General features: G+C 42.1%; 1 protein-coding gene across 5 annotated transcripts in view; it reads right to left on the reverse strand.

Annotated features, from left to right (window-relative positions):
* The window catches only part of FMN1 (formin 1), a 433957-nt gene that overhangs the window by 358140 nt on the left and 57008 nt on the right, over window positions 1-18809 (reverse strand). The window lies entirely within an intron of this gene.

Raw genomic sequence — 18809 nt, forward strand, 5'->3', positions numbered from 1 at the left:
AGATCGTGACTGAAACCAAGGTCGGACAATTAACCGACTGAGCCACCCAGGCACCCCCTGAATAAAGATTTTTTAAACACTAGTGAGCCTTTTAAAATAGAAGCCAGGAGGTGCACCTGGGTGGCTCTGTCAGTTAAGCATCTGACTTTAGCTCAGGTCATGATCTCACCGTTCAAGAGTTCGAGCCCTGCACAGGGCTCTGTGCTGACAGCTCAGAGCCTGGAGCCTGCTTTGGATTCTGTGTCTCCCTCTCTCTGCACCTCCCCTGCTTATGCGCTCTCTCTCTCTCTCAAAAATAAATACACATTAAAAAAATGTTTTTTAAATAGAAGCCAAATGTGCAAGTGTCCTAAAGCAACTCAACCAGCATAAAAGTTGAAATGAAAGTATTTTCAGCCCAGCTCCATTCCAGCCAAAGTTTCCTTCTCATTTACTCCATCAAAATCCCACCCCCCACCCTCCCCTGGCCAGGGCAGTGAAACTTCCTCCTCAGGTCGAGGCTATCCCTCCCAAGCCCAGGAGATGACTTCAGAAAGGTGTTGTTGTAGTGATACTTCTGCCGACACTGATGCCGCACCCACTAGCAGTGTCTGTGGAGAAGTAGGTGCAACAGATCCAAGACCTTAACCCTAGGTCTCCCTGGAAGGGTAACGAGGATCAGACAGTGCTGTGTCACAAGAGGATCTCACTCCTCTGCTCATTCTACAGGAGGATTCAGAGACCGAAGGGGGAAAGGCAGCGGTAGGAGAGGAGACAGAGAAGCAGGTCATGGCAGGATGCCCAGACATGGAGGCAGGTCTGGAGACGGGAAGAAAGGACAATAAGTGAGATGTAGGCTACAGGCTTGTTGGAACAGAAACCAGGAATAAGGCAGGGAGAAGAAAGAAGGGGAGAGCGTAGTGATGAGGCCAGGGGAGACGCCTCACTGAAGCACGATGGAGAAACAGAAAGCAAACAATTCGACCTGGAAAAAGACACTGAAAAGCAGATTTGTAAACGACCAAAGAGCATAATTTCTAACATCCTCAGAGGGAGGCAACAAGAAGCTGATCAGCTAAGAATCTGGCCATGACACTTAACTTCAACAAGACCAGCAATATGGGCTCCACTTCTGGAAGGATCCTAAAGATTCACCGGCTTCTATCCGTGCTGCCACAGCCTGCCATTTGGTCATCAGTAAAAATACTCTCCACGTCTGAACAGGGGAATTTTTATTCCTATGACGTTTCAAGGTCCATGTATAAAACACCTACCTCACAGAAGTTATCATGATCATTACACTGAGACATCATATTGTATGTAAAGACACAGTTTAAAGCTCAAGAAACACAACTCATAATGAAAAGAGCAGCGAGGCAACCCCACAATTGCAATTGGCTGCCAGAATTTTGGAGTAAGACATGAAATCACTCAGTGAAATCTGGAACTTGTAGGTTATAGATAAATAAATGGCTTAAATCTTAAAGTAATCAGTCATATTTTTTTCCAAACAAAAAAAAGATTAGTAAACTGCTAATTTTTTAAAAAATGTTTATTTATTTTTGAGAGAGAGAGAGACAGAGACAGAGTGCAAGCAGGGGACGGGCACAAAGAGAGACACAAACACAGAACTCAAAGCAGGTTCCAGGCTCTGAGCTGTCAGTGCAGAGCATGATGTGGGGCCTGAACTCACAGACAGAGAGATCATGACCTTAGTCGAACTCAGAAGCTTAACCGACTGAGCCATGCAGGTGCCCCTAATTTTATTTAAATCCAAGTTAGTTAACATATAGTGTAATAATGATTTCAAGAGTAGAATTTAGTGATTCATCACTTACATATAACATCCAGGGCTCATCCCAACATGTACTCTCTTTAATGCCTATCCTCCATTTAGCCCATACCCTCACCCAACACCCCCTCCAGCAACCCTCAGTTTGTTCTCTGTATTTAAGAGTCTCTTATGGTTTGCCTCCCTTTCTGTTTTTATCTTATTTTTCCTTCCCTTCCCCTATGTAAACTGCTAATTTTTCTTTTTTTTTTTTAATTTTTTTAATGTTTTTATTTATTTTTGAGACAGAGAGAGGCAGAGCATGAGCAGGGGAGGGGCAGAGACAGAGGGAGACACAGAATCCGAAGCAGGCTCCAGTCTCTGAGCTGTCAGCACAGAGCCTGACGTGGGGCTCAAACTCACGGACCATGAGATCATGACCTGAGCCTAAGCCAGACACATAACCAACTGAGCCACCCAGGCGCCCCTGTAAACTGCTAATCTTAACTGAGCTGAAAGAAATGTGGGGCTGGAGTAGCAGTGTGTATAAATGACCATGGTGAGACTTTAGGGCTTTGTTAATACCTGTGCTCTCCCTGTCACTAAAGTGAAATATTTCTTATTTCTAACATACTTTTCAACTGACAGGTTAAAGTGGCATTTTCTGATGTCTACTTCATGGCATGCATTATGCTACACGCCCCCATATGCATAACTTCATCCAGTGTCACAACTGGCTACTGCGGTAGGTGTTATCCCAATTCTACAGACGAGGAGACTGACGCCAGAGGCCGTCACCCAGTTGGGAACCAGCAGAGCCAGGGTAGGGTCCCAAGCGCTCTGACTCCCAGTCTCACATTCTGTAAGATACCAGACTGCTTCTGTTGTTCAGACCTCTGGCCAGAAAGGAGAGAACTCTCACCCAGAAGGTAGGAGGGCGGAATGTAAATAGTATCTTCTTATTCATCTACGAGCATGTCAGATACTTCACAATAAAAATATGTATAGAGTAACATAATGGACTGCATTATGTTCCTCCCAAATTCCTGTGTTGAAGCCCTAATCTTGCCCAGTACCTCAGAATGTGACCTCGTTTGCAGACTGGGCCTTGAAAGAAGGGATTAAGTTTAAATGAGGCCACATGCATGGACCCTAACCCAATTTGGTTGGTGTTCTTATAAAAGGGGATTAGGACACACCAGGAGCATACAAGTGCTCAGAGAGATGACCATGTGAAGAGGCAACAAGAGGGCAGCCATCTGCAAGCTGAGAAGAGAGGCCTCAGAGCTGTCAGCACAGAGGCCAACACGGGGCTTGAGCTCGTGAACCACGACATCATGACCTGAGCCGAAATCAGACACCTAATCGACTGAGCCACCCTGGCGCCCCAAAAGTTCTCAATATTTAGTGATTATTTTAGACTTGTAGGATTGGACAGTTTTTATTTATTAGTTTTTCAAATAACTGATATGCTTGCAAACTTTTCTATAATGAGATATATTTCTCATAATGAGAAATTTCCATAATGAGACATATAAACACATATATGATATACCAAATGAAATTTTTTTTAATCAGAGAAAAAAAATTTATTCCAGAAGGCTGAGGAAATTATCGGATTCTGTCTACCACACTGTAGTTCCTCCATTTCTTGCAATGGCGGTTGGTGGGAAAATCAAATAAGATATCTGTTCAAGTACACTGCAAATTACCGAGTCGTATTGAAACAAGGGTGAGGATGGTGATTGTTTTTATTGACGTCTACGGTGCTCTTTCTGAACAAATCAATGTCATTGAAGATGGAAATAGGTTCTGAAAAGTGTCTAAAGATAACTGGTTGTCACTATATTCATTCACTGTGTGTCAGCGTGGCCAACAGCATATTCAGGTTGGCTCCTATGGGGCAGGGATCACATCACTATATTATCCTACATGATTTCTCACCGATTGTGAACAGGATACACAATGCCAAGTCCTTACCCCAAGGAAGATCCTTCACAGACACAACTACCAGTGTGAGTTTTACATAGCAGATGAACACTTCACTGCAGGCAATGGTCTCAAGGCAACTGCCTGCCTGAGTGGCCACGAGGGTGGGGCACCAGGAAATTGATGAAGGTGGGCAGGGCAAAGCATGGAAAAGTAGGGGAAATGCAGTCAACCCTTAATAGATAAATGCCCTGTGGGGGTAATCCAGCCTAATGTGACAGAAACTCTTCCAGCCCCTAAAGGTTACTTAAACAGACGGAGAAAAGCTCTTTCAGTTCCAGGGAGAAAGATACTGATCAGATAAATCCTGTTATCAAGACTTTCCCATGCCTGACTAGATCCACTCTATAAGAAAGAACAGAGATAAGGACATTCAGGTCCTAGGAATTGCCCTGAAAAGACTTATGCAACCCAGGGTAATCATTCAGACCAGTTAGGCAAGGGACCTGAAATAACATTTTCCACAGCTGGGTCAGAAGAAGAAAATCAAGAATTTTCTTTTTCTTCCTTTCTTCATTCCCACCACCAACTCTCTAACTCCAAAACTTGTCCCTCCTTCCCTCTCTTGCTATCCCTCCTTCCTTTTCTGGCTGTATATGCTTGTCTCAATCCTGAGAGTCCAAAATATCACTAGCTGGTTATTTTCAATAAAGCAGTACTTCTCCAAAATCATTCTACAGCTTCCACTTCTCTGGCTAAGCCTATACCAAAAATATTCCTTCCTGTGCTTCCATACTCTGTACCGAAGAAATGGGTATTTCGTTTTTTCTTGGGACTCCATTGTGATCCACTGTGGTCTACGACCTTAACTAAAGATGAAAGACTGTCAGCTGATCTTTCCCAGACCTCAGCTTAGAGGCTTTGTGTATGCAGAAGCTACCTGTATGCAGCGGGTGCCGAAAGGAGATGTTATATTTCTTCCTAATGTAGCCCACATTATGCCATTTGGAAAAGGAGCCCTAGACCAGGGCCGGCACGACATCATGCTATCTTACACCCAGGATACTAACCACATCTAAGAGCAGAGGGTAAAATTCTAACAGGAGCGTTCAAACCTGCAGCTTCCCAGCCTATCATTCTTCTTGGTGTGATATCAACCTAAAAAAACTTGCCAGGGCCCCCATGATCTGTCTCCTAGGAATACCTTCAATTTCCTCTGCTAATTCCAAGCAGCCCAGCCACCTCAGCTCTTCCACCGCCAACTCCATCTCCTCCCACATGGTGTCTTGCCCAGACTTGCATCTCTTTCTCTATACCCTCTGTGGGTCTCCACAATAATCCAACCTGGAGGAGAGCCTAGGGGGCTGTTGGTCTGTGAGCACACACCCCCCTCTACTGGACAAAACACAAAGAAACATACCCATCTGGGAAAGAACCACAGAATTCTCCATCAGGAACATCTAATTCAGGGCCCTCACTTAGTACATGAGAAAGCTGAGCCGACAGACCATGAGTCAACAGAATCACAAAGGGAACTGGAGGCAGAGCACAGCGTCCCTCTGCCTCCCGCGTCAGGTGCCATCATTAATGTGGAACTGTGTGCATCCTTCAAAAGTACAACTCTTAAGAGAGGATTATGCAACTGAGTTCATAGGAGTCCTTAGGTTCTGAGTTAAAACACTCTCCAAGGCACAGCCATCAACGGAGAAGCAGGGTGTTGGCTGAAGGAGCCTCAGACTTGGAGTCAGAGGACCTGGCCTTTAGTCCCAGTTCCAAGCACCTAAAACCCATGAGTCTGGGCAACACACTTAGAGTCTCTAGGCTTCCCTCGTGTGCCCACATGTGAAGTGAAAGACTTAGAACACATGATCTCTAAGGAGGCCAACCTCTCACAATATGAACCCATGAGGTCTAAGACTGTAAATGACTGGGGAAAAGAATGCACACAGGATCACAGCATTGTGGGGGGAAGTACATTAATCAGAATGCCAGAGACCTTGTCCTAATCCTGGTTCTGGTACCAACTAGCTACTTGACCTTAGGAAAGTCGCTTCATCTCACTGGAACTCTGTCCTAGGAATACAGATGAAGCTAGATGATCTTCTTGGTAGGAAGATTATACCTTCTCCATCCCTAATTTTCTACAATAATGGGTAATAACAACTGTGAGTATTGATGCCTTCTTCAAAGGATCCTAAAGCCACAGGGGCATGTTCACATGTGTTTGAGACAAAGAAGGGAGCCATTAACCTTTCCACAAGTTTTATAATAAATATAACTAAGGGTACATACACCAGACAGTTTGTTTGAGCTCCGAAGAGCACAAGGAGGTACACTTACTTCCAGCCTATGTAAGCAGTTGACAAGACATTAGTTCAAGGGACTATCATCAAACCACAAAGCTTTTGTGAACCGTACAGCAAAACAGCAAGGAAACCACTGCTTTCTCTGAAATAATAAATAGACCTAATAAATTACCAAGTTAGATCAGTAATTCCGCTAATTTTAAGTGGGGTTATAGGAATTGGCAGAAAGTTTAAAAAGAAGAGACAAAAAACAAATGGCAAGGCTGCTTCCTAGTGGCTCAAGGAGGGCTCTGGAAGCAGTGCAAGAGGGGATCACTAAGCTAATAGGTCGAGCACCCCAAACTACCCAGTAAATGACAGTCTCTGTCTAAAAAGTGTGTTCGCGGGGCGCCTGGGTGGCGCAGTCGGTTAAGCGTCCGACTTCAGCCAGGTCACGATCTTGCGGTCTGTGAGTTCGAGCCCCGCGTCGGGCTCTGGGCTGATGGCTCGGAGCCTGTTTCTGATTCTGTGTCTCCCTCTCTCTCTGACCCTCCCCCGCTCATGCTCTGTCTCTCTCTGTCCCAAAAATAAATAAAAAACGTTGAAAAAAAAATTAAAAAAAATAAAAATAAAAAGTGTGTTCGCTGTGCAAACACTGTTTCAAAACAAGTGCTCCAGCTGCATCACAACCCCACCCTGCACCTGGCCAGTGGGTTGGCTGCTGACATTAGGAAGACAGCAGTGGATTGTGACAGCTTCATAACCAACTGTTGGACTGTCAGCCACAAGGTTAAACGGAAAGGCACCGAAAGGAAAAAGAAAACTATGACTCTGGAAAAGTTGCTTAACCCTTCTGACACTGTTATCTTGGCTTTTCTTTTTTTAAAAAAAATCTTAAAAAAAATACATTTGAGTCACAGTGTTTTGCAGCTAAATAAAGACAGCCTACATTTGAAATATTTTGTTTACTGGATTTCTCCCTTCAAATTACCTTCCAATCCCCCTCCTTCTTTACTTTTTTTATGGTCCTCCAGGGAAGTTTTCTGGAAGTATTAAAATTCAAATGATGGGCTATTTGACCTGCGCACAAGACCAGTAAGCACTCTAGATGTTAAACACACAACTATATGGGGGGCCTTGTCCCTGAAGTTTGTCTACATAGTTTTCTTCAAAAGCCAGTGCAAAGTGTTGAGAGTGTTTGGAATCTCATCCCCTCTCTTTTGTAAAGATGTGTCCCTGAAAAGATAGAGAATTTGAATGTTGGTACAAACTGAACAATGGTAGGAAGATCTCACAATAAGATAAGCCAGAGCACAGGATAACCCAGTTAGAGAGGAGAATGTCTGCTCTGTCAGGCTGCCCTCCCTAGTGCTTCTTGTCGTTGGCATCAAGTAGGAAAGATCCCTTTCACACCTGACATAAGTATGCACTGTCCTTCTGAAATGTGAGAAAAGCAACCCCCTGAAGAATAAGGAGACCTCTTGGCAAGAGTAAAGCTGCAGAAACCAAAAGCTTAGCTGGCAAGGTCTATGGTAAGAGGTGACTCTCTCCATGGAATGCTACTGGAATCAATTAGGTTACTTCCTTGGGGTTATGCAACATTATTAAAGTATATTACTGAAGACTGGATAGAATTATCATTGTGCATTATATACCAATACTAAATTCCTCTTCTGTGGTCCCTAAAACCATGCATCAGACTCAGGCTCTCCCTCTCCTGCTTCCAGCCTTGTTTCTCCCCATCATACATATGCTCTGCTAACAGTACAGAACTTATAGATTACTTTATATTTTGGGCATCACCCCTCTGGAACAGATGTGAGTTCCATGAGGACGGAGATCACCTTTCTTTCCTTGATCTATTTTGTCCACTGCTGTGTCCACTATACCTAGCCCAGTGATGAAGACATGATAAGACCTTTATAAATATTGCTGAATCAATGAATGATTTGTGAGTGCCTTCAGATATAAATACAAATGATCACAATGTCAGCTGTGTTCACTGTCACCGTATAGAGAAGATGGTTCCATGGCCACAGGGGACATGGCAACGTGGTAAAGCAGGGAGGACAGGTCGTTCAACATCAACATCTTCCATCTGCTATTTTCCTAGTGAGTCACCCTCTGCATCTTAGCTCCATCCTCAGTCACATGGAGGTGGACTCCCTGCTTCAGGGACAGGACTCACACACAGGAATCACACACAAAGCAAAGGGTCTTGAAAAGGTTTACATCTCTTGGGAGAATATGAAAACTACACATCTGTGTACATATATGCTGCATACTCACAGAGACAAAGAAGCACAAGCATAAACAGAGACAAGAGTGTTTGGGAACAATTTCAAATAGGAACAATGCTGGAGGCCATCAAGAGGACAGGATCGCAGGTTGCAGGCAATCAGAGGCTCCTTTTCCCTTTCCCCAATCCCCATCCTTGGAACGTACATCCGCCTACTATTCCCATGCTAGCAGCCATTTCAAAGACGCAGACTTGAGAAAGCAATGTATTGTTCAGACCAGCTGAATGGTACACATGACTAAGCCCAGTTAAGGTCTCTATATAAACTTTTAAGATTCAGGTGGGCAGGCATGGAGATCGACCTGTCTTGAGGCCATGGAAGACAAGCCTCATCCCTAAGTTCCTTTGCTTATTAAACCCACTGCCTGCCAATTTGGAGGGGCCTGCCTCTTTCTTCGGTCTCTCCCTGCCCTCAATGTATGGGGCCCAGTCACAGATTTCACCCAGGGAACTTCCAAGGTTTCAAACCAACAAATAGAAAGTACGGGATACTCCTTAAACTCCTGCTTCCGAATTTTAAACCATGATATTTCAAGATGAAAGTGTCTAAGCAAGTGATTTTCTTGTTGAACAATGTTCTAATTATGTCCTCCTGAAAACAGAGCAAGGATCATGTTGAAGGCTCCATAGTGTTTTGGATCCAAAATTTGTTCAGATCAATACAGCCCTATTAGAAGAATGTTTTATCATCTGTTTTAGTAAATGCATTTTATCTGCTATATTCAATGCAAATCCCTCAAATCCTTTCTGGAACAAGGTATGACATAAGCCAAATAAGTTATTTTTTAAAAAGGCATAGAGAAATATAGCCACCCACCTCATGGGGATTTTTGTGAGGATCTAATGATAACACATGTGGAAGTTCTATGTAAGCAGCAATGCGTATCCACAGATATTGCAGTTGGTGGTTCTTTTTGGCATATTTTTAAAATTGAGGTGTAGGGGCGCCTGGGTGGCGCAGTCGGTTAAGCGTCCGACTTCAGCCAGGTCACGATCTCGCGGTCCGTGAGTTCGAGCCCCGCGTCAGGCTCTGGGCTGATGGCTTGGAGCCTGGAGCCTGTTTCCGATTCTGTGTCTCCCTCTCTTTCTGCCCCTCCCCCGTTCATGCTCTGTCTCTCTCTGTCCCAAAAATAAATAAAAAACGTTGAAAAAAAAATTAAATTAAAAAAATTGAGGTGTAGTTGGCATACAATACTATATTAGTTTTAGCTGTGCAACATAGTGATGCAACGTCCATATACATTGCGAAATGGTCACCACCATAAGTCTAGTTACCACTGTCACCACACAAAGTTAATATAATATTATTGACCATATTCCCTATGCTACACATTACATCCCCATGACTTATTTTATAATAAGTTTGTATTATAAACACTTGTATTATAAAAACTCTTAGTTTGTACTTCTTGATCCCCTTTACCCATTTTGCCCCCATCAAACCCTTGCCCTCTGGCAACCAGCAATATGTCCTCTGTGTCTATGAGTCTGGGTTTTATTTTGTTTTGTTTGTTCATTTTGGGTTTTTTTGATTCCACATATAAGTAAAATCATGTGGGATTTGCCTTTCTCTGTCTGGATTATTTCACTTAGCATGATACCCTAAAGGTTCATCCATGTCATTGCAAACAGCAAGATTTCCTTCTTTTTTATGGTTGAGTAATATTCCATTGGGTATATATACAGCATCTTTATCCATTTATCTATCAACAGATACTTTAGATTGTTTCCATACCTTTGCTTTTGAAAATAATGCTGTAATAAACATAGGGGTGTATATATTTTAGAATTAGTGTTTTTATATTCTTTGGATATATACCTAGAAACTGATTATTTTGCAGTGTTTATACAAATGTTGAATAACTATGTTGTACAGCTGAAACTAATATAATATTGTATGTCAATTACACTTCAGATGGCAGTTCTATTTTTAATTTTTTGAGGTACCTCCACACTGTTTTGCATTGTGGCTGCACCAATTCACATTCCCACCCATAGTTCCTGAGGGTTTCTTTTCTTCACATCCTTGTCAAGACCTGTTGTTTTCCTCTGTTATTAATTTTAGCCATTCTAACAGGTGTGAGGTGGTATCTCATTGTAGTTTTGATTTGTATTTTCTTAATGATCAGTGATGTTGAGCATCTTTTCACTGGCCTGTGGCCATGTGTATGTCTTCTTTGGAAAAAATGTGCATTCGTATCTTGTGCCCATTTTTAAATCAAATTGTTTTTTTTTTTTTTTTGTTATGAGTTGTATGAGTTCTTTATATATTTTGGATATTAGCCCCTCATCAGATATGTGATTTGCAAGTATCTTCTCACATTTAGTAGGTTGCCTTTCTGTTTCATAGATGGTTTCCTTCACTGTGCAGAAGTTTTTTAGTTTTTAGATGTAGTTTGATATTTTTTGCTTTTGTTTCGCTTGTTTTTGAAGTCAGATCCAAAGAATATCACTAAGAATAATGTCAAGCAGATCACCACCTATATTTTCTTCTAGGAGTTTTATATTTTCAAAGTCTTAGATTCAATCCATCCTTATTTTAATCCATTTTAAGTTAATTTTTGTGTATGGTATAAGGTGGTGGTCCTGTTTTCCTGGCACCATTTATAGAAGAGACTGTCCTTTCCCCATCGTATATTGTTGGCTCCTTTGTCATTAATTAATTGACTATATATGTGTGTGTTTATTTCTGGGCTTTCTATTCTGCTCCATTGATCTACATATCAGTTTTTATGCGAATATCATACTGTTCCGATTACTAAAACTCCTTAGTATAGTTTCATCAGGGAGCATGACACTTCCAGCTTTGTTCTTTCTCAACATTGTTTTGGTTTATTTGGTATCTTTTGTGGTTCTACCTCTGTGAAAAATGTTATTGAAATTTTTATGGAATTGCACTGAATTAGTAGATTGCTTTGTGTAGTATGGGCATTTTAGCAATATTAATTCTTCCAATCTATGAGCACAGAAAGTCTTTGCATTATCTGTGTCTTCTTCAATTTCTTTCATCAATGTCTTATAGTTTTCAGTTAAACGTCATTCACCTTTTTGGTTAAGTTTATTCCTAGATATTATATTCTTTCTGATGCAATTTTGAATGGGATTTTTTTCTCTCTCTCTTTTTAAAGTTTTATTTACTTAAGTCATCTCAACATCCCATGTGGGGCTCAAACTCACAACTCCAACATCAAGAGTTGCATGCTCGGGGCGCCTGGGTGGCTTGGTCGGTTAAGCGTCCGACTTCGGCTCAGGTCATGATCTCACGGTCCGTAAGTTCGAGCCCTGCATCGGGCTCTGTGCTGACAGCTCAGAGCCTGGAGCCTGTTTCAGATTCTGTGTCTCCCTCTTGCTCTCTGACCCTCCCCCGTTCATGCTCTGTCTCTCTCTGTCTCAAAAATAAATAAACGTTAAAAAAAAATTTTTTTTTTAAAAGAGTTGCATGCTCTTCAACTGAGCCAGCCAGGTGCCTTAGAATTTTTTTTCTTAATTTCTCATTCTGATAGTTTGTTAATGTATAGAAATGCAACAGCATATATGAATTTTATATCCTGCAACTTTCCTGAATTCATTTATTGATTCTAACAGTTAGTTACCAGTAGAATCTTTCAGGTTTTCTATATGGAGTATCATGCAATCACCAAACAGTCACAGTTTTACTTTTTTCTTTCCAATTAAGATGACTTTATTTCTATTTTTTTGCCCTCTTTTTTGGTGAGTTTAGCTAAATTTGTCCATTTTGTTTATCTTTTCAAAGAACCAGCTCTTAGAATCACTGATCTTCTCTTTTGTCTTTTTAGTTTCTATTTCATTTATTTTCACTCTGATCTTTATTATTTTCTTCCTTCTACTAACTTTAGCTTTCACTTGTTCTTTTTCTAGTTCCTTCAGGTGTAAATTGTTTGAGATTTCTCTCATTTCTTGAGGTAGGCCTATAATCCTATGAACCTCCCTCTTAGAACCACTTTTGTTGTGTCTCATAGATTTTGGTATGTTGCATTTGTTTTCATTTATATCCAGGGTTTTTTTTTTTTTTTTTTCAATTTCCCTTTTGATTTGCTCTATGATCCAGTAGTTGTCAGTAACATGTTGTTTAATCTCAACATATGTGTAGTTTTTCCTGGGTTGCTTTTTTTTTTTTTTTTTTGAGAGAGAGAGAGTGGGAGGGAGAGAGGGAGGGAGGGAGAGAACATCATGTGGGGAAGGGGCAGAGAGAGGGAGAGGAAGAGAATCCCTGATGCAGGGCTCCACCTCACGACTGTGAGATCATGACCTGAGTCAGAATTAAGAGTTGGATACTTAACCAACTGAGCCACCCAGGAGCACTCCCCCACTTTTCAAAAAATGTTTATTTATTCTGAGAGAGAGAAAGAGCACACAAGTAGGTGAGGGGCAGAGACACAAGGACAGAGAGAGAGGGAAAGAGAGCTGTGAGACCATGACCTGAGCTGCAACCAAGAGTTGGATGCTTAACCAACTGAGCCACCTAGGTGCCCCTCCAGCGTTGTTCTAATAAATGATTTCTACTTTCATACCATTTTGGTTAGAAAAGGTGCTTGATATGATTTCAATATTCTTGAATTTATTGAGACTTGTTTTGTGGCCTAACATAGGAGCTTGGAGAATGTTTCATGTACACTTAAGAAAAATTTGTATTCTGCTGTTTTTGGATAGAATGTTCTGTATAAATATAAGTCCATCTGGTATGATGTGTCACTTAAGGCCAGTGGTTCCTTACTGATTTTCCATGTGGATAATCTCTCCACTGATGTAAATGGTGCAGTTGGTGGCTCTTATCCACAGCTTCTTCAGCCAGTGCTAACTCTGCCTTTCCCTGTTTCCTGTTGCAGTGAGACCCTTCACCATTGCCACACCACCTAAACCACTCTACCACATTTGCCTCTTCTAGTTGAGAGGCAGAGATATGCAAGGTAGGAGTTTACAAGCATCTGGAATTCTATCTTCCTTCTCTCTGCCTACTTTGAATGAAAAGGGTACCTATATACTCTTAAGAAGAAAACAGAAACCTATATGATTCTGAACTAACATAGACACAAAGAGCAAGCATGACAAGACTGATCAGGAAAACCTTGATTTTTTTAAATGTTTATTTATTTTTAAGAGCGAGAGTGAGAGCGAGAGCGAGAGAGAGAGAGAGAGAGAGAGAGAGAAGCCAGGGTGGGGCAGAAAGAGAGGGAGACAAAGAATCCCAAGCCATCAGCACAGAGCCCAACACAAGGCTCAAACTGTGAGATCATGACCTGAGCTGAAACCAAGACTCAGACGCTTAATGACTGAGCCACCCAGGCGTTCCAGGAAAACCCTCATTTAATGAGCCCAAGGGACAATGTTTAATGATATCACCAAGCAAGTATCCTAGCATCCATGTTTATTCCTAAGGGAAGATTCTGATTTTTGTTCATACTCCAATCAATAAATTAATTATCCTACTAAAAGTAAACAATATATTTCCTTTTGACATGGCCATGTGAAATGCTGGCATGGGTCTCTATACTGGGCAATGACCTCTCTATGTGTTTATGGGTCTTGGGCAACTAGGGGAGCCCCAGGAGCTCTCTACCATGTGGCCTGCTTCACAGACTGCCCTACCTCTCTGGTTCCAGGTTCTCACTCCATTCTCCTCACCAATGAAAAAAGGTACAGTAATGGGGTGCAGAGATGAGGGACAATAGTTGCAGTTGGTCACACCTGGGTTTAACTCTAGGTTTTGCCACTTACTAGCTGAGTGACCCTGCAACGTCACCTCTCTGACTTTCTGTTCTTCGTTGGTAAAATGGGGATAACGACTATTGTACAGACAGTCGCTCAAATGAAATATAATATTTATCAAGTGTTCACTTCAGTGCCTGGTACATAGTGCTCAATAAACAACTACTGTTGCAGCTATTGGTTTTGTTTGCTTGGTTTGTTTTTTGTTTTGGGTTTTTTTTTTGTTTTTTTTTTGTTTTTTGCCAATGTCTATAGACATAATCTGTTTGCTAAGGAGCAGACAGGGCCAAAGTCAACACAGAAAAATGAACGGAATGGAGGAACAGGAGAAGAGCAAATGAACAAATGCCAACACTGGGGAAAGGCCTCCAGGAACTGCTGTGTCAGTGGGAACACTATCATTGATTGCCTGCACTTGTGGGAGTTAGATTTCCATCAGGAAACCTAAAGAGGAGTAGACTGAAGACGCATCACCAACTCCTGGCTGTTGGACTCTGCAGATCTTGTTCCTCATTCCCACTAGCTTCCTCCTGTTTCATTTTCCTTCCCTTTTGCCAATGCCATGTGTCGCCTATTGCACACATCATGTTCCTGTGCTCCTATCATTTTCTCCTTTGCCATTCCCTCCCCAAGAACCACCTGGGGTATCCCCCAAGACCTTCCCCAGGGAGAGACAGTCTTCCTCTTGTCTACACGTTCAGCATGAGCAAACAGAAGCTTGAATTAGCCAAGCAATTCCGCAGTTTTGTGGCTTACTAGATAACCTGATTCCTCCTAGCAGTGAGGATACCTACCATTGCTTTCCATTAAACTTGGTACACAGCTTAAGAATCAATGGGATTCTTGGGGCACCTGGGTGGCTCAGTGGGTTGGGCATCCGACTTTGTCATGATCTCACGGTTCGTGAGTTCGGGCCCCACATCAGGCTGTGTGCTGACAACTAGCTCAGAGCCTGGAGCCTGTCCTCAGACTCTGTGTCTCTCTCTCTGTCCCTCCCTTGCTCATGCTCTCTCTCTCTCTCTCTCTCTAATATATATAAAACATTAAAAATTAAAAAAAAAGAATCAATGGGATTCTTAAAGTATGAGAGCTCTCGATTAGAGCTCCCAAACTCACTCAGAACTTATACCACTAAGCTTTGTCTCTCTGTTTATAAGGAGGTGATGGTCACTGCAGGGGTGGAGGCAGGAGAAAAGGCTCAGGGCAAACGCTAAAAGCAACAGGTCCCTAACTCTACTCTGGGCTTTCACCATCTCTGACCTAACCTCAAAGTCACCCCATGTTTCAAGTCCCTGGATATTTTTTCGTGCAATTTCATACCCTATCTATTGTCAGAGGGTGGTGTGCCTGGGCCTCGTGCATCCCAGAGAATGTTGCTGTCCCTCGAGATGGGAGATGGATGTAAAGTCCAAGAAAAAAAACAGAGACAGAAAGAGAATGGGAAAGAGGGAGAGGGAGAAGAAGAGGGAGAGAGGAAGAGAGGGGGAGAGCATGCTCTCAAGACAGCACTCAGCCACAGATCACACTCCAGACTGGACAAAAGTGCTTCTGAGGAGCCTGACCCCTCACCTGAATGCACAGGGTATCAAGAACAGCAGGCTAGGAGGAACCTTCACAACAGATCACATACTGAAACTCCTTTGTCTCACAGGTAAGAATGATGAGGTTCCTGGGAAATCAACTTACCAAGAGTGCCCAGTAAAGTGATTAGTGGCAAAGCAAAGACGAAAAGCCAGTTTTCTGGGGCAAGATGAAAGCTTTTATAAAACTTAAAACCAAGTTTTGCTTGTTTCTTTTGTCTGAGAAGGATGTTTACTGTGTGTGTTTGTGTGTGTGTGTGTGTACACGCGTACGTGCGTGTGTGTGTCTGGTAAGGTTTCCCCCAAATTTCTAAGGATTATTTCCAAATTTCCAAAAGGGAGAGAATCCTACAATGCAGCCACACAAGTGCATTAGCCCAGAACAACAACTATCCAGATTCCGGCACACTTGTTTCGTCAAATCCTTCTCTTTATTTTAACTTAAGTATTGTGAAAGCATTCCCAGACCTTGTATCATTTCACCCCTATATGCCTTAGTATGTATCTCTTTTAATTTTTTTTTAATATTTATTTATTTTTTGAGAGAGAGAGAGAGAAACTGTGAGCAGCAGAGGGGCAGAGAGAGGCGGAGACACAGAATCTGAAGCAGGCTGTAGCACAGAGCCTGACATGGGGCTAGAACTCAGGAGCCATGAAATGATGACCTGAATCGAAGTCGGACGCTCAATCGACTGAGCCACCCAGGCGCCCCATCAGTATGTATCTATTTTAAAACATGGTTATGTTTTTATGTCAATGATTTTCATAGTTCTGCTGGGCCCCACGCCCAGGCCTTCTTACTCAGTAGGTTTGGGGTGGGGCTGAGAATTTTCATTTCTAACGTATACCCAGGTGATGCTGGTGATGCTTGTCAAGGCCACACATTTACAACCATTTACTTAGATACTCATGATGCCATTTGCATACCTGACAAATTTCATAGTAATTCCTCCGTATGATCAAATATCTAGTCCATATTCAATTTTCCTGATTGTCACAAAAACACCTTTTTACAGATGGTTTATTTTAATCACATTTCAAACGAAGTCCATACATTACATTTGGTTGCTATGTCTCTTATGTTTCTTTCATATATTTGCCAGACCAGTCTGCTGTCCCCTTGCCCCCAATCTGTCTCTTTTGTTTAATGTTTTATAAACTTCAAAGTTGCTAAAAGACCAGATCTTAATTGTTCACGCCACAAAAAAGAAATGATAATTATATGATGTGATGAAGGCGTTAGCTAATGCTATGGTGGTAAATCATACTGCAATATATAAATGTATCACATCAACACACTGTATACCTTAAACTTACACAATGTTATTTGCGGATTATATTTCAACTAAAAAAACATAGTACGGTTCCATGTATAGACTTATCTGTTTGCTTGCTCATGGTGTTGCTTAACTTATCCCTCTGGTTTCTATATTTCCTGTGAACTGGAAGTAAGCCCTGGATGTCTGATTACCTATAGATTCAGTTCTTTGGCAAGAATATTCTATAGCCCCATAGATGGGGCTGTGTGGTAACATCAAGGTTTAAATATTAAACTCAGATCTGGGATATACGTTTTCATATGTTTGGAACCTACATTTTAAAATATTACCTATTTTTATTTTTTTTAATTTTTTTTAAACGTTTATTTATTTTTGAGACAGAGAGAGACAGAGCATGAACGGGGGAGGGTCAGAGAGAGGGAGACACAGAATCTGAAACAGGCTCCAGGCTCTGAGCTGTCAGCACAGAGCCTGACTGGGGGCTCGAACTCACGGACCGCGAGATCATGACCCGAGCCGAAGTCGGCCGCTTAACCGACTGAGCCACCCAGGCGCCCAGCCTATTTTTAAATTAAAAAAACATTTTAATGGTTTTATTCATTTTTGAGAGACAGAGGGACAGAGTATGAGCAGAGGGAGGGGCAGAGAGCAAGGGAGACACAGAATCCAAAGCAGGCTCCAGGCTCTTAGCTGTCAGCACAGAGCCTAATGCAGGGCTCGAACCCATTAACCATGAGAACATAACCTGAGCCAAAGTCAGACGCTCAACTGACTGAGCCACCCAGGCGCCCCTACCTTACCTATTCTTAAACCATTTAAAAATAATCCATGACCTTTATACCAAAGCATACATTCGTCAACTGGAACTTCATGGATCTCTCTTTTTTGCCTAAGAATAAAAATAATTCCTCAGATTCCTCAGTAAGCCTCATGCCTGGAACCCAGTTTTTGATCACAGTGGTCAATTCACACACTCAACCCACGTATAATAAAACCCTCCATAAGCTAACATTTATTCCAGGAAATGCCTACAAACCTGATGAGGAAAATGATTTCGTTTCCAAACAACCAGTCTGGTATATGGAGCTACTGCTGTCTTGAAATCCACCTGTCAGCATCTAGGATCCCAGCTGAAATGTCCTCTAGCACTCACCAAACAGGAGCCACCTGCTTTTCAAACAGTTCCCCAGCTGGGCAGGCTGCTGTTTGGATGGTACCCGTGAACCAAGGAAAAACAAAACAGGTTGTTTGGGAATTAAACAGGATCTAATAGAAAAAAGTGACAGGAATGAGACAGCAAGGAGACTGCTTGCTGAGAATAAACTCCAATTCCTAAAAATCTAAAAAAGCATAGATGGTATTTAAGTCCTTTTGGTAGATTAGACTTTAAGCAAAGTGGCAAAATGACCTTCTCAGTCACAAAAGAGCACTTACCTAATTGAACAATTAAAAAAAAAAATCAAAGGATAAATACACTGAAGCCTAAGACTGTACTGTTCCAGAGCCCTCCTTCAGCTAATCTCATTTCCTTTCCTGCACCCACACAAGGCACGAGATGGTAGGAAAGGCACAGACTGCTCGGCGTGAAATGAAATTCCATGTAATTAGCCTAGCACCGTTGGGGACGCTATAACAAATGTTAACTCCCCATGTCTCATTCACTCTGTGTTATGAACCTTATTATTGGCTGTTCTAGAAATCGATGCCCAGGGAAAGGAGAAGAGAAGAGCTGGGTTCTGGCAGTCAGTGGATTATGGTGACTAGATTCCTCTAATCTAGACTCTCCTGTCGAAATGCAGGAGTAGGAGAGCTTGAGAGGACACACTGGAATGTGTAAGCAGAGATCATTTAAACTGTGCATAATGGAGAACATTTTCACAGTTATTTTTTAAAAAACAACTTTGAGGGGCGCCTGGGTGGCTCAGTCAGTTGAGCATCCAACTTCAGCTCAGGTCATGA

The sequence above is a fragment of the Neofelis nebulosa genome, chromosome 7, assembly GCF_028018385.1.
Source record: "Neofelis nebulosa isolate mNeoNeb1 chromosome 7, mNeoNeb1.pri, whole genome shotgun sequence".
In the NCBI taxonomy this organism is placed as follows: domain Eukaryota; kingdom Metazoa; phylum Chordata; class Mammalia; order Carnivora; family Felidae; genus Neofelis; species Neofelis nebulosa.